The sequence below is a fragment of the Orcinus orca genome, chromosome 20, assembly GCF_937001465.1.
Source record: "Orcinus orca chromosome 20, mOrcOrc1.1, whole genome shotgun sequence".
Taxonomy (NCBI): domain Eukaryota; kingdom Metazoa; phylum Chordata; class Mammalia; order Artiodactyla; family Delphinidae; genus Orcinus; species Orcinus orca.
Genome location: NC_064578.1, coordinates 14443441 through 14459202, shown reverse-complemented (window position 1 = coordinate 14459202; position 15762 = coordinate 14443441). Strand labels below are relative to the sequence as shown.

The window sequence follows — 15762 nt, the reverse complement described above, 5'->3', positions numbered from 1 at the left end:
TAATTGATAGAGTTTCTAAATGTAGATATATGTGTATCAGGCTTTCTTAAAATGGCGGCACATCTGTACTAAAAAAAGGAGGAATCAGAGGACCTTCCAGGAACGCTGCTGTGTAAGGGCCAGAATTTTCTTCACTCGTCACTGTTATAGAATCATTATTACTTTTGCTGTAACATTGATATTGATTTATTGATATATATGTATATTATCTTTTCATATGTTTTCTAAGAAACATTTATATTGAAAAGATCTTTTATTTTGCCAAGGGCATAAATTATTGTTTTCCTTTTTCTTTTTTTTAAAATAAATTTTACTAAGTATTCTCTTCTGTGATGTCATTTTTCTCCTCTGTGGGGAATTTCTATCCCCAGGTGCTACTTATTGCTCAGTCTGATTGATTTATTACCCACTAGGTTTCATTTATTTCTTTGTAGATGTACTGACATTTGGAGTCACTTAAACACTATTCCTAAAATATTTTATTTGGGAGCTCAACTTCTTGCTTGTACTTACAAACAAGACAAACTAAGAAGCAACATTATAAACACCTGGCCTCTGACTTCACACTTTCAACTTTTGGTATCCCCACTCTCCAAATTCCTACACTTGTCTAGATCTACTAACCACTCACTGGGTAACAAGTTGAACTGGTTCAGCTAACCAAGAGAATGAGGTGTCTCCGGTGTGCTCATCTTTCAGTATGAGCTTTTTGTCTGCAAATCCTCTTAAGCACAGTTGCCTAATTTTTTCCTAACCATTTCCCTTGGAGGAGGGAGCCTGAAGTTATTTTGCAAGGTTAGGGGCAGGAATATACCATAATCAATCTGAAAATTCTTCACTAAGGGATGTTTTCCTTATCTAGAATAGGAACTTCAAGTCTCAACTCTGCCAACCACACCCAATTAATTTCCTTTACAAAAATAAACATCAAACATCCCCTTCCCATCTATGTCGGACTTCGGTGAACTAAAATTTACCTTTCAATTTTTTTCAGCAAAACCAAGAGGAATATACAATGATTGAGATGAAAAACATTTGTTTCCTGTATGCCACTTCTGCCGATTTTTCGAAAATTCCTGGCTCCTCTTTTCCTGTACCTCTGGCCCCAACTCCCAAGGATATCTGTCCAGAGATAAACAGGAAGACTTAGTGGTTTACACAAAACGTTTTATCTTCACACGTATGTATAATTCTATCCAGCATTACTGAATCTAGACAGACTTCTTAAATTTCCAAATTTCCTTGATATCTACCATTTTGGTAAGAGAGTCAAATGAAAATTCAAAGATTTAAAAAACAAAACGGGGACTTCCCTGGTGGCGCAGTGGTTAAGAATCCACCTGCCAATTCAGGGGACATGGGTTCCAGCCCTGGTCCAGGAAGATCCCTCATGCCGCAGAGCAACTAAGCACATGCACCACAACTACTGAGCCTGTGATCTAGGGGCCGTGCCCTAGAGCCCACGAGCCACAACTACTGAAGTCCACCCGCCTAGAGCCCGTGCTCCGCAACAAGAGAAGCCACCGCATGAGAAGCACGTGCACCACAGTGAAGAGTAGCCCCTGCTCACCACAACTGGAGAAAGCCCCTGTGCAGCAACAAAGACCCAATGCAGCCAAAAATATATAAACAAATAATTTTTAAAAATAAAATAAAATAAACAAAACAAAAATACATGCACATTGGACATATTTCAAACGATGCAAAAAAATAAAAAAAACCCACTCATGCCAGTCCTTCAGCACCTTTTCTTCTCCCCTGAGGTAATCACAGTAGCAGTTGCTGATCCATTCTTTGACATTATTCTGTGTACACATAAATGTTTTTGCGTGTGAATTTTTCCTTTTTTTTTCCTTTCTTCAAAGTAACTATTACTCAACTTTTTAATTCAGCTTCTGTGGAAGTCTAAGGAGGGATGACATTTCTGTCCATCATGTCCTGGGTGATTCTGAATAAAAAAGGGACCCCCTGGTCGGGGCTGCTTCCAAACAAGATTAAAATTCCCAAGAGACAATTCCCAGCTGCTTCTCGGATGGCGGCAGTAGGATGGTGGCTTCCGAGCGTCCCAGGATAACACAAAGGATGCTTTAAAAGGTCGGAGACAAGGGCTCGCAGCTGTGAATTCACCTTTCTGTCTAACCTACGGGATAACTGGCGAGTTACCACTGACCCGGTACCACACACCGTCCCACTCTAGTCCCTAGCAGTCACCAACGACCCAACCCTGCTCTGGGTGACCGTGTTGGAAGAGGAGGGGGTCGGGGGATGGAGCGGTGGGGGAGTTGGGGTGGGGTGGAGCGGGGGAAAGAACCCACGGCTGCGCAGGCACAAATGCTAATGAGGGCGACGCACTACTCAGGGCGCATGCGCAGTCACGGGACTAGGAGACGCCGCAGACCGTGAGGCGCCGGCGAGCTTGCGTATCTCTAGTGGGAGCGACTACCTTTTCTCCGGATGTTCGGTTTTGTTTCCTCCTTCAGCCTATTTCTCGGACCCGCGCCTTTTTGAGTGGTTCCCTTCCTCCTTTGCCCCCTTTTCGGGCCACATCAGGCGGGAGGCTTCCAGAAAGTCGACAAGTCATCTTTAGGTATTGTAAACACCTGTTAACCTTTTCCTAGCTGTGGGCGGGTGCCAGTAAGTCCCATAAGTTGTGAAACAGAAGCAGAAGTTCCCAGGAGCTGTTGTCAGTTTTCAAAAGTATCCCTGGAAATTTTCTTAGAAGAATCGTATCCTTCACGGTCCCGCGTGCATGGCTATATGTTTGGATTTCTGCCGAGCCAGAAAGGCGAATCCTCTGCTGTGCTTCACGCACACCACACTTTACTGTGCAGGAGGGCCTGTACTTTAAGTACTCTAAAGGTTGAGGTATTGAATCTGTTGGAGAAGTGAATCCCGGGTACATCTTATTCATACTCTTATTTACTTTAAACAGTTCGTGTGTTTACAAACGGGTTTCATAATGATGTCATAGAAACCGCACATCCGGATGCTCTCTATGGGTCAGATTGTTGCAGAGCACCTTCCAAAGAAACAGTCACTTTCTGACACTCTAATTGAGGTGTGTTATGTAGGAAGCAGGTGATGCTAATTCTGCGAAGAAAACAGTCTGCAAACTAGCAAGTGTGTCTTAATTTTTGTCAGTGTTTCAAGCATAGAAAAGAATTCTTGCTCCTTGAGACATTTACTCATTTGAAAATTGAAATGCAAAGTACATTATGAAATTCAAAGTACGTTATCCCGGGCTTCCCTGGTGGCGCAGTGGTTGAGAGTCCGCCTGCCGAGGCAGGGGACACGGGTTCGTGCTCCGGTCCGGGAAGATCCCACATGCCTCGGAGCGACTGGGCCCGTGAGCCATGGCCGCTGAGCCTGCGCATCCGGAGCCTGTGCTCCGCAACGGGAGAGGCCACAACGGTGAAAGGCCTGCGTACCAAAAAAAAAAAAAAAAAAGTACGTTATCCCGTGTTTAAAAAATAAAGCCACAGGGAGTTCTTGCTTTGTCAGCACATATACTAAAATTGGAACAATACAGAGAAGACGAGCATAGTACTAGCAATCCAAATACAACAGCCCATTAAAAAGATTATGTACCATGACCAAGTGGGATTTTTTGTTTTATAAATTTATTTATTTTTGTCTGCGTTGGGTCTTCATTGCTGCGTGCGGGCTTCTCATTGCAGTGGTTTCTTTTGTTGTGGTTCACGGGCCCTAAGTGCGTAGGCTTCTGTAGTTGTGGCAGGCAGGCTCAGTAGTTGTGGCTCACGGGCTCTAGGGCGCAGGCTCAGCTGTGGCGCACGGGCTTAGTTGCTCCGCGGCATGTGGGATCTTCCCGGACTAGGGCTACAAACCTGTGTCCCTTGCATTGGCAGGCAGATTCTTAACCACTGCGCCACCAGGGAAGCCCCGACCAAGTGGGATTTATTTATGGAATATGGGAATGGTTCAACAAATGAAAAAACAGTCAGTGTAATACACCTCAATAACAGAATGAAGGACAAAAACGAGCTGGTCATCTCAGTGATGCTAACAAAACATTTGGGAGGTCTGAGGTCTTCTGCCAGCGTTCAGTAGGTGTTCTGTAGGAGTTGTTCCACATGTAGATGTATTTCTGATGTATCTGTGGGGAGGAAGGTGATCTCCGCGTCTTACTCTTCCGCCATCTTGAAGCTCCTCCGAGATTTCTTTCTTTTTAATTCATCCTTTCATTCAAGCTTAGCACTTGAAGGGTCCTGACTTCATGCAGAGTTTAAATTACAACTCCCTGCCTTACATGGGCCTAAGGTTTCCTCTCTAGTCTTAAAATCCAAACCTCTTGGTTACTGAGGTAGCACCAGCATAACCATAATCTTTTTTCCTCGTTTTCAGTTCCCTCTTTATTTGTGCTCCTTGGGAGTTACCCTTACCCTCTTGCAAAGTTAGCTCCGAATCTGAAAAAGTGTATGTTAGATTTTATCTAATATATCTAGGTGTTTTGAAGCACACACGTTTTCGCATTATCTAGTTTGTGATATTGCTATAGAAATTCCCATACTTTTAGCTCCCTCCAGCCTGATGCTTTCTCTTTCCATTCGTTCCCCCTGGAATTCTTCTTCCATAGCAGATTAAAATTCCCTGCCATTCCCAAATTGTTGAGCATAGTTCCTTCACATCTTTGCTTTAACCATAACTTGGCTGTTCCCCCAAAGATACTGCCACCCCTACAGCCAGCTTGAAATTGCTTTTATTTCACCTAGTCTAGAAATCTAACTTACTGTCCTTTCAGGATTTCTAGTCTCTCAGAGTCATGCAATAACCATCCTTTAAAATATAGGCTATAACACAACATTTTAAACCAACTATACTCCAATAAAAATTTTAAAAGTAAATAAAATATAAGCTATATTACTTTATACCCTTTCTGTACACTCTCCTTTATTTACTTAGGGCCTTGACATATGGGAAGTTTCAGTATTTCTTTGGATAACCCAACCAACACCTATAACGGCCTCCTGCCTATCTCGAACTTGAGGAGCTATATGTAAATCTTACTGCATTATGGCCACCCACTCCCACAGACACACCTTGTTCTTTTTTTTAATAATAAATTTATTTATTTATTTATTTTTGGCTGCATTGGGTCTTCGTTGCTGGGTGCAGGCTTTCTCTAGTTGTGGAGAGCGGGGGCTACCCTTTGTTGTGGTGCATGGGCTTCTCATTGCAGCGGCTTCTTTTGTTGCAGAGCACAGGCTCTAGGTGCATGGGCTTCAGTAGTTGTGGCTCAAGGGCTCTAGAGCGCAGTCTCAGTAGTTGTGGCACACGGGCTTAGTTGCTCCGCGGCATGTGGGATCTTCCCGGACCAGGGCTCGAACTCATGTCCCCTGCACTGGCAGGCGGATTCTTAACCACTGCGCCACCAGGGAAGTCCCTACTCCTTGTTCTTTATCATGATCTTGAACTAGACTATTTTAGGAATCTTAAATCCTGATGTATAATTAACTCACTACAATCTTCTTCCCCTCCAACTGAATCACAATTTACACCTAGACATTATTCAACCCTCTGATCTCTCCACACTTTTCTCCTAAGTCCGTCAACTCCCCTGTATTGTTACTCTTCTCTTTCTTTCCAACATATACCCCATGGTGCAATACATACCCACATTCTTGCCAGCCACTTGAACTTAGCTTCCTTATCTTTGTGTAGCATCTACTGTGGAAAGTCTCTACCTGAGATTAATCTAACCCTGAACTCTCCATTTCTATACCTAAAAAAAGAAAGAAAGAAAGAAAAAAGGTAAATTGGTGCTATTGGTGCATGGTGTCCAGCCTCACTGAAAATCCTTTTACAAATACTGGACCAGTGCCGCCTTAGAAGCCTTGAGTTGAAGTTGGCAGAGCACATAATGGAAGGAGCCCAAGTACCTGCATTACTGCTTAGAGAAGAGCCATTTACTGAACATGTTGGGCTTTATCTGTGCAAGAAAGAAACTTCAGTTGTGTTTGAGCCATCAAACATTTGGGGATTTGTTATAGCAGCTTCCATTGCCTTAACTAATGCAATGAGATACCATTTCGAAATTTTAATTTTCATCAGTAATAAGAGAAAATTTTATTTAGGAGCAGTAATGTAAAATTTAATCCCTCTGTTTTAAAATACATCATCAATGATACAATTAAAAATAGCACATGCTTTGGAGGCATTTCTCCAAAAAAGCTACTCAGTGGCCAATAAGCTCATGAAAAGATGTTTGACGTTGTTGATCGTTAAGGAAATGCAAGTCAAATCCACAATGAGATATCACTGCACACCCACTAAGATGGCTATGATAAACAGACAAATGGTAAAATAACAAGTGTTGGCAAGGCTATGGGTAGTTAGGGACTCTCACATGCAGCTTGTGGGACTGTAAAACGGTACAGCTGCTGTGGAAAACAGTTTGTTGATTCCTCAAAAAGAGAAACAGAATTGTTGGCAATTCTACTTCTACATTTATATCCAAAATAATTGAAAATAGGAGTCCAAACAAAAACTTGTTCATGAATATTCTTGGCAGCACTAAGCCATAAGCCATATAGCCATAAGGTGGAAACAACCCAAATGTCCATTAATGGATGACCAGAGAAACAAATTATGATGTATACACAAAATGGGATATTATTTAGCCATAAAAATGGATGAAGTATTGATACTGCTACAACTTGGATGAACCTTGAAAATATTATACTAAGTGAAAAAAGCCAGACACAAAAGGTCACATATTGTGTGATTCCTTCTGTGTGGAATATCGAGAGTAGGCAAATCCATAGAGGTAGAAAGCAGATTGTCAGGGGCTGGCGATAGGAGGCTAGCGAGTGATTACTTAATGGCTATGGGGTCTTCTTCTAGAGCGATGAAAAAGTTTTGAAACTAAAAAGAGGTGGTTGTACAACATCATGAATACACTAAATTTCACTGAAATATACAGTTTAAAATGGTTAATTGTATGTTGTGTGAATTTCACCTCAGAAAACAGAAAACTACCATGAAACTAAAAAGGAAAAAAAAAAACTTAACCCCCCGGTATTCCTCGTGACCAGAGATGAACACTGTTACCACTTTGTTGTGCTGAATTTCCTTCCAGACTTTTTTTTAATGTGTACTAAACGCATTGATTTGTAAAACATGTTATTTTATTTAATAGACCATCCATCTTCAAGATTTAAAACATAGCACACAATGGTGATGGAAATTGTCTGTATCTTGACTATATCAGTGTTAATATCCTGGTTGCGATATTGTATTATATGTCTGCAAAATGTTATCTTTGGGGGTGGGAGCACTAAAATCAGTTTCATTAGAAAATATAAAATATGAAACATATTGGAAAATTACATTTTTCCATATTTTAAAATTTAATTTTTTGAATAGGTGATACAGTCACAAGGTTCAGAAAATTTTAAGTAAAGAGTCATAATAAGTTTCGTCCTTATTTATCATCTCTGCAATCCACCCTGCCTTATCCCCTATGGGGTCACTGTTTTTAGTGTCCCATGTATCCTTCCACACTTTCTCTAGGCGTATATAAGTAAATTGTAATACAGATTTATATTCCCCATTAGTACAAAAGATAGCATAAAATCACAATTTTGTACTTTTCTTTTTTCTTTCACAGTGTATGTATATTGGGGAATTGGGGAGCTTTCCATATATGAACACAGAGAAATACCTCTCTCTGTCTCTCTGTCTCTCTCCACCTCTCTCTCTCTCTCTCTCTCTCTCTCTCTCTCTCTCTCTCTCTCTCTCTCTCTCTCTCTCTCCTGCTACATAGTATTCCAACGTATGGTTATACCATAATTTTTGCCCCCAAATATTGCCTATCACTAAGGCATTGGTTAGTCAACTAATTAATTGCTTAATAAATAAATTATGGGGGCTTCCCTGGTGGCGTAGTGGTTGAGAGTCCGCCTGCTGATGCAGGGGACACGGGTTCGTGCCCCGGTCCGGGAAGATCCCACATGCTGTGGAGCGGCTGGGCCCATGAGTCATGGCCGCTGAGCCTGCGCGTCCGGAGCCTGTGCTCCACAACGGGAGAGGCCACAACAGTGAGAGGCCCGCGTACCGCAAAAAAAAAACAACAAAAAAATAAATTATGGTATAGCTGGAAGGACACTGGGAGAAAAACCCGGCGGCAGAGCACCTTCCCCCAGGAAGCAGTGGCAGAAGACATGGGGGCTGCCAGCAGAGGCTTGCCTAGAGGGTGAATAGTAGAGCCCACCAGGTAGAGAAACGCATGAGCCATCCTCCAAAAATAGTGAAGGTGACCCCACTGCTGGCAGGAACACATTGCTTCTAGAAGCAGTGAGAGTGACACTGAGGTTCTCTCCCAACACACTTCTCGCTCAGGCTTGTGACTCAGCCCCCCTACTGCTCCCTTCCAATATTTCTGCATCAAAGCCTTCCCTTTAAGAATCAGAGGTTCCCATTGATTAAATCCTCCCTTTCTGAGGCCACCTTATCCATGCTTCAGTAGCCATAAGTTGATGACTCCCAAATGTACATCTCTAGTCTAGACTTCTTTTCTGAACTTCAGAGTTGCACGTCCAGCTGCCTTCTTGCATCTCCACTTGGAAGTCTCAAAAGCATCACCAATTCTTCATTTCCAAGATATGACTCACGTTACATCTTCCCATATCTGGCCTTCTTCCAAGTGCTCCTTCTCTCAGAGAATGGCATCTCCATCCAACTGCACAAGCTACAAACCTAAGACATCTTCAGTACCTCTTTTTCCTGCATTTCCCCATATCCAGTCTGCCCAAATATCCCCTTCCATCTCCACTGCTCATTCTAATACAAGTAACCACAGGTTACCACAATCTCTTAACTGGTACGTTGCAGCCAAAGTGTTTCTTTTTTTTTTTAAACTTGAAATCTCATGTTGTCACTTGCTTAAACCCTTTAGTAACTTTCCATTGCTTTTAAAATTGAACAGAATTCCTAGCATGGCCTTTAAGGTCCTACATGGTCAGACCCTGCCTACTTTCCTCCATTCTTACCTTGCACCACACACCTACCGGCTCTTGGGCCTCTCCTACTGCAAGGTCATGCTCCCTCCTGCCATAGGCCTTTTGCTCACACACTTTTCCTTCTGTCTGTATCATTAACTTCTATTCAGTCTTTAAAGCACAACTCATAGAAGTCTTCTGCTGACCCTCTGCTTTGGTCAGCTTCCTTTTCTTCATTGCTCTGATCTCCTTTTGTTTTATATATATATATATATATATATATATATATATATTCCTTTGAGTGTTTCCAACATTTGATCAACATCTGTCTCCTCCACTAGGCTGTAAGCAACCTGAGTCTAGGGACTGCCTGTTTTTGCTTATTATTGTCACACAGAAATTAAATTTTGAATAAATGAACGACTGCTCTCGGCATAGCAATGCACCCTTACCATCTCCTTGGAGACACAGCCCTATCTCTTGCTGCCTGGGGATGCTGCAGAAGAAGAAGCATCCACCAGCCAGGAGCTTGTACTTTGGAGTCAGGGAGATCTGAGCCTGTTTTGGCGCTGCCATTTACCAGCTGTGGATTCTTGAGCAAGTCCCTTTATCTCTCTGAACTTAAGTTTCCCAGTCTCTACAAGAGGGTTACCACTTACCTCATAAGGTTGTTGTTGTTGTTTTAGTCACACCCAGTACATTTAATATGTATTTTTTAAAGAATCATCTTGGGGACTTCCGTGGTGGTCCAGTGGTTAAGACTGTGTGCTCCCAATGCAGAGGCCCAGGTTCAATCCCTGGTCAGGGAACTAAGATCCCACATACCACAACTAAGCCCGCGCGCTACAACCAGAGAAGCCCACGCACCGCAACGAAGAGCCCTCACGCTGCCACAACAGACCCATTGCAGCCAAAATAAATAAATAAATTTATTAAAATAAAAAGTCATTGTGGGGACAATTAGAAACTTGGAAAATGGACAGTGTATTAGATGATTCTTTTTTTTTTTTTTTTTTGGCCACACCGCATGCATGCCGGATCTTAGTTCCTTGACCAGGGATCGAACCTGTGCCCCCTGCATTGGAAGCACGGAGTCTTAACCACTGGACCACTGGGGAAGTCCCCACAATGACTTTTTTGAATCTAGGATCCAATCAAAGTTCACCCATTGCATTTAGATGTCATACCTCTTTAGTCTCCTTTAATTTAAAGCACTTCACCTTACTTTTTAAATCTTTTGTCTGTCATGATGTTGACACTTTGGAAGAGTCCAGGCCCATTGTCTGGTAGAATGTCCTCTGTTCAGCGTTTGCTGCCTCCTGTTTAGATTCAGGTGAGACATTTTTGGTGAGAGGACCGCATCAACGAGGATGTGTACTTCCCCATACTCTCCACCTGGGGGCATACAGTACCATTTTGTCCCAGGATTGGTGATGCTAAATTCAATCACTTGGTTAAGGTGGTGTTACGTAACACAGCTGTGATGGGGGATTAAATGAAGGAATGTACCTAAGGGGTCTGGTCCATAAACCTTAGTTCTTCCGCATTCCCCTTCAGCCTTCACTTTGCGGCAGATGCACAACCTTCCTTTTTTTTTTAAAGATTTTTTGATGTGGACCATTTTTAAAGTCTTTATTGAATTTGTTACAGTAATGCTTCTAGGGGCTTTCCTGGTGGCTCAGTGGTTAAGAATCCGCCTGCCAATGCAGGGGACATGGGTTTGAGCCCTGGTCTGGGGAAGATCCCACATGCCGCGGAGCAGCTAAGCTTATGCACCACAACTACTGAGCCTGTGCTCTAGAGCCCACGAGCCACAACTACTGAGCCCATGAGCCACAACTACTGGAGCCTGCGTGCCTAGAGCCCGTGGTCTGCAGCAAGAGAAGCCACCACAGTGAGAAGCCCGCGTACTGCAATGAAGAATAACGCCTGCTCGCTGCAATTAGAGAAAGCCCTCGTGCAGCAACGAAGACCCAACACAGCCAAACAAATAAATAAATAATAAATAAATAAATACATTCTTAAAAAAATAATAATGCTTCTGTTTTAGGTTTTAGTTTCTTGGCCCTGAGGCATGTGGGATCTTAGCTCCCTGACCAGGGATCAAACCCACACCCCCTGCATTGGAAGGTGAAGTCTTAACCACTGGACTGCCAGGGAGGTCCCAAGATACACAACATTCTTGACTACACTTTCTCACCACAAGTGCCTCTTGGTGGGACTGGTAGTTATCACTAATTTGAGACTACTTTTTTTTTAATTAATTAATTTTTATTTATTTGGTTGTGCTGGGTCTTAGTTACAGCACGTGGGCTCCTTAGTTGTGGCATGCGAACTTTTAGTTGCGGCATGCATGTGGGACCTAGTTCCCTGACCAGGAATCAAACCTGAGCCCCCTGCATTGGGAGTGCAGAGTCTTACCCACTGTGCCACCAGGGAAGTCCCAAACTTGAGACTACTTTTTAAAAAAATATTTTATTATGAAATTTTCAGGGGACTTCCCTGGTGGTTCATTGGTTAAGACTCTGCACTCCCAATGCAGAGGGCAAGCGTTCAATCCCTGGTTGGGGAACTAAGATCCCTCATGCCACACGGCATGGCCCAAAAAAAAAAAAAAAAAAGATAAACAAGTGTGAATAAAACACAATTAAAATTTTTATTATGAAACTTTCAAATATACACAAAAGTAGAGAGAGTAGTTTAATGAATCTCAATGTATTCATCACCCAGTTCAAAACAATTATCACTATTTTACCAGTAAGCTTTGTAATTACTTTTGAGTTTTGTCCTTTGAGCCTCTTCTTTTCTTTCCCTAATACACAGGTCTTTGAATTCTACAGGGGACATTTGGGAAAACTTTTCACTTATGAATTTTCCTTGTTCCATTGGTCCAGCTTGCAGGTAAGTGCTAATGATAAATGCATGCTGTTGGAGATAGTAGGCACTGGTTCAGCATGTCCAGAAGTGCTGCGGCACTTCTCAGACTGCACACCAGTCACCTGGGGGTCATGTGAAATTACAAATTCGGACTACATAGCTCTGGAATGGGGTCTGAAATTCTGCATTTCCAAACAGACTTCTAGGTAATGCCAGTGGTGCTTGTCTGAGAAAAAGCTTTGAGCAGGGAAGTGTTCTTAGAAGGTAAAACCTTGATATTTTGGATACAGACGATAAGAAACATCTGATAAGAAAGAAAGAAGCTAAGTAATGCCTGAGGTTCCTTCCAGCACTTAAATTCTTTGAGTCTTTGTTCCTAGCCTCTAGCAATTGCAGAAGTAACTAAGCACAATGACTTCACTCCTACTTGTAGGAAGAAGCAAGCTTGAATTAAAGACGTGAAACCCCTGCATAAAATTGCAGTACGTTTGTTCCAGTTCCTCCTATATAATCAACAATCCTAGTGTCGAGTTCGAGGCAATGGAAGCACTGCTCAGACTGTCACACAGATTTTTCCTTACCTTTTAAAATATTTGTTTCTGTAGGCAGGCAGATGTATAGTTAAAGCACGGATGAACCAGTCTGTGGAGGTATGACCCAAGAATTTTTAATTCTCTAAGCACTGAGGTGACAGTTCGTTATAGTCCCGAGAAATGAGAAGAGTGGTTAGAAAGTTCCAAAATATTTGCTCATCCTTTCACCTTAGATTATCATGTTGGTGTGGAATTTGGTCAATCAGCCACCACATATTAAGCATCTACTATGTGGACAAACAAGACAGAAACATCCTAGTGGTAGAGGAGACAGAAAATAAACATGCAAACAAATAACTAAGACAATTTCAGATACTGAGACATGTTCTAAAGAATTGAAACAGACCCTGCTTTTCCTTGTTTCAGGCTTTACCTCCTTTTTTTTCTTTCTCCTTTCCTTTCCTTTTTTCCCCCTTTCTGTCAGTCCTTCCCATGAACTTAATTAGCATTAGATGATTGAGAAGGCTTAAAGATAGCTCTCAAAAGAACCCTTTCAACTGCTACCAAAATAAGACTACACCAGCAATTACAAGAAAGAGGCAGGAATATCCCAATATATCCCACCCTTTTAAACTGCAGTGTTTTGCAGCAGTTACAGATAAAGAAAATTGCAGCTTGGGACAATACCATAACCATATACCCCTTTCTGCTCTTGCCTTATAAAAACTCCAATTCTGCTGCAGCTCAGGGAGTTAGCTAATTTTGAGGTGCTACCTGACACGCATCAGCTGAATATCTGAATTACTTTATTTTTTAGTTCCTTGACAGAATATAAAAGAGACCATTTTAAGGGGGAGAGACTGCTTTACTTGGGATGGTCAGGGAAAATGTCTCTGAGGAGGATTCATTTGAATCGAAAGTAAATAATAATAAGGTCAGCTTGAGATAATTTGGGGTAGAATGTTCTAAGCAGGAACCACACATACAAAGTCCAGGAAATTTGGTAGAAAGTGGAGAACATGGATGCAGGTAAGTGAATGAGGAGAGAAGGGCCACGTGGGTTGGAAACCCCTGGAGGTTTCTGTTTTGTTTGTTTTAACAGCTTTATTAAGACATAATTCAGAGAATTCCCTGGCGGTCCAGTGGTTGGGACTCCGCACTTTCACTGCCAAGGGCCCAGGTTCAATCCCTGGTTAGGGAACTAGAATCCCGCAAGCTGCACGGCGAAAAAAAAAGACATAATTCATATACGATTCACCCATTTAAAGTGTACAATTCAACGTTTTTTAATATGTTCACGGAATTGTGCAACCATCACCACCATCAAGTTTAGAACATTTTCATCACCCCCAAAAGAAATCCCATAGCCATTAATATTCACTTTCTACCTTCACACCCCGCTCTCACCCCCAGCCCTAGGCAACTACTAATATATTTTCTGTGTGTATGAATATGCCTATTCTGGCCATTTCATGTAAATGGAATAATACAATATATAGTCTTCTGTGACTGACTTTTTTCACTTAGCATAATGTTTATCCATTTTTATGGATAAAACATCCATAAGGTTTATCCATGTTGTAGCATGTATCAGTACTTCATTCCTTTTTATGCAGAATAGTATTACACTGTATAAATATGCTACTTGTGTTTATCCATTCATTAGTTGATGAACATTTGGGTTGTTTCCACTTTTTGGCTATTATGAATAATGTTGCTATGAACATTCACATACAAGATTTTGTATGCAAGTGTGGGTAAAAGGTTGTATTTCTCTTGGGCACGTAACTAGGAGTGAGATTGCTATTTCATATGGTGACTCTATGTTTAACCTTTTGAGGATCGGCCGAACATTTATTATCTTTTTATTTCAGCAATCTTAGTGGGTATCTCATTGTGTTTTCTTATGTACTGTTTTTTTTTTTACAGTTTTATTAAGATATAATTGACATACAGCACTGTATAATTTTTATTTATTTAAATTGAAGTATAGTTGATTTACAGTGTTGTGTTAGTTTCACGTGTACAGCAAAGTGATTCAGTTACACATATATACATTTAAATTAGGTTATTTATCTTTTTATTGTTGAAGTGTAACAGTTCTTCATATATTCCAGATACAAGTTCCTTATCAGATATATGATTTGCACATATTTTCTCCCATTCTGCAGGTTGTCTTTTCACTTTCTTGATGGTGTCCTTTGAAACACAAAAGGTTTTAATTTTAATTAAGTTCAACATCTCTTTTTTCGTTAGTTGCATGTGCTTTTAATGTCATACCCTAGAAACCACTGCCTAACCAAGAGTCATGAAGACTTACTTCTATGTTTTCTTCTCAGAGTTTTATAGTCTTAGCTCTTACATAAGAGGCCTATGATAATAGATAATAGTTAATTTTTGTATATGGTGTGAGGTAGAGGTCCAACTTCATTCTCTTACATATGGATATCAAATTGTCCTAGCACCATTTGTTGAAAAAACTATTCTTTCCTGGTGGCACAGTGGTTAAGAATCCACCTGCCAGTGCAGGGGACGTGGGTTTGAGCCCTGGTCCAGGAAGATCCCACATGCCGCAGAGCAACTAAGCCCATGCGCCACAACTACTGAGCCTGTGCTCTAGAGCCTGCAAGCCACAACTACTGAAGCCCGCCTAGAGCCCGTGCCCTGCAACAAGAGAAGCCACCGCGGTGAGAAGCACACGCACCACAAGCAGAGTAGCCCCTGCTCGCCGCAACTAGAGGAAGCCCACGCACAGCATTGAAGACCCAATGCAGCCAAAAATAAATAAATAAAAATAAGTACATTTATAAAAAACAAAAAGAAAAACACTATTCTTTCCTCATTGAATCGTCTTGGCACCCTTTGAAAGATCATTTGACCATTTATGCATGGATTGATCGATCTATTCCATTGATCTATTTGTCTGTCTTCATACTACTACTACATTGCCTTTTTTAAAAAAATAAATTTATTTACTTATTTTTCGGCTGCGTTGGGTCTTCGACGCTGTGCACGGGCTTTCTCTAGTAGCGGTGAGCAGGGACTACTCTTTGTTGCGGTGTGTGTGCTTCTCACTGCGGTGGCTTCTCTTTGTTGTGGAGCACAGGCTCTAGGCACACGGGCTGCAGTAGTTGTGGCTCATGGGCTCTAGAGCACAGGCTCAGTAGTTGTGGTGCACGGGCTTATTTGCTCCGTGGCACATGGGATCTTCCCGGACCAGGATTTGAACCCATGTCCCCTGCATTGGCAGGCGGATCCTTAACCACTGCCCCACCAAGGAAATCCCCACATTGTCTTAATTTCTGTAGCTCTGTAGTAAATTTTGAAATCAGAGCTTTGTTTTTTCCCACAGTATTTTAGTATCAGCTTGTCAGTTTCTGCAAAAAAAAGCCACC

At 41.8% G+C, this 15762-nt stretch overlaps 1 protein-coding gene across 15 annotated transcripts in view; it reads left to right on the top strand.

Moving 5' to 3' along the window:
* Positions 1-2381: 2381 nt before the first annotated feature.
* Positions 2382-15762, top strand: part of ZNF19 (zinc finger protein 19) — a 134208-nt gene continuing 120827 nt past the window's right edge. For 14 of the 15 annotated variants that reach the window (XM_033434328.2, XM_049703902.1, XM_049703903.1 and 11 more), the window contains exons 1-2: positions 2382-2587; positions 11781-11858. The gene's annotated coding sequence lies outside the window, so the exon portion shown is untranslated. The remainder of the gene's footprint in view (positions 2588-11780; positions 11859-15762) is intronic. The other variant, XM_049703904.1, reaches the window with a different exon arrangement.